Here is an 871-nt window from a genome sequence, read left to right as displayed (position 1 = left end):
GCCCAGACACCCTGCGGAGGAAACTCATTTTGGCTGCTTGTATCCGCAATCTCGTACTTTCAGGTAGTACCCAAAGTTCGTGACCATAGATGAGGGTAAGAACGTAGACCAACTGGTGAATTGAGAGCTTCGCCTTCTGGCTCAGCTTTTGCTTCACTACGACAGACCGGTACAGCGCCCACATCACTGCAGATGCATCACCAATCCTCCTGATGATCTCCCGCTCCATTTTTCCCTCATTCATGAACAAGACCCCAAGATACTTAAACTTCTCCACTTGGGGCAGGACCTTCTCCCTGACCCGGTGGAGGCACTCTACCCTTTTCTGGCTCAAGACCATGATCTCGGATTTGGAGGCACTGATCCTCATCCCGGCCGCTTCACACTCGGCTGTAAACCACTTCAGTGACAGCTGGAGATCARGATCTGATGAAGCCAARAGGACCACATCATCTACAAAAGCAYAGATGTGATCCTAAGGTCACCAAAAAGAATCCCCTCAACACCTRGGCTGCACCTAGAAATTCTGTCTATAAAAGTTATGAACAGAATCGGTGACAAAGGGCAACCTTGGCGGAGTCCAACTCTCACTGGAAAAAAGTCCGACTTACTACCGGCAATGCGGACCAAGCTCTGGCACCGGTCGTACAGGGACCTAACAGCCCATATCAATGGGCCTGGTACCCCATACTCCCGGAGTATCCCCCACAGGAGTCCACGAGGGACAGAGTCGAACGCATTCTCCAAGTCCACAAAACACATGTAGACTAGTTGGGCTGACTCCCATGCACCCAGTCCGTCGTTTTATGTTTCTTTAACCAAACATTTAACACTGTAGATATTAGYACATTTTATGTGGAGCTAGTTAAAT

Source organism: Austrofundulus limnaeus, unplaced genomic scaffold, assembly GCF_001266775.1.
Source record: "Austrofundulus limnaeus strain Quisiro unplaced genomic scaffold, Austrofundulus_limnaeus-1.0 Scaffold360, whole genome shotgun sequence".
Lineage (NCBI taxonomy): Eukaryota > Metazoa > Chordata > Actinopteri > Cyprinodontiformes > Rivulidae > Austrofundulus > Austrofundulus limnaeus.
The sequence above is the reverse complement of the archived record's forward strand: the minus strand, read 5'-3'. Positions refer to the sequence as shown.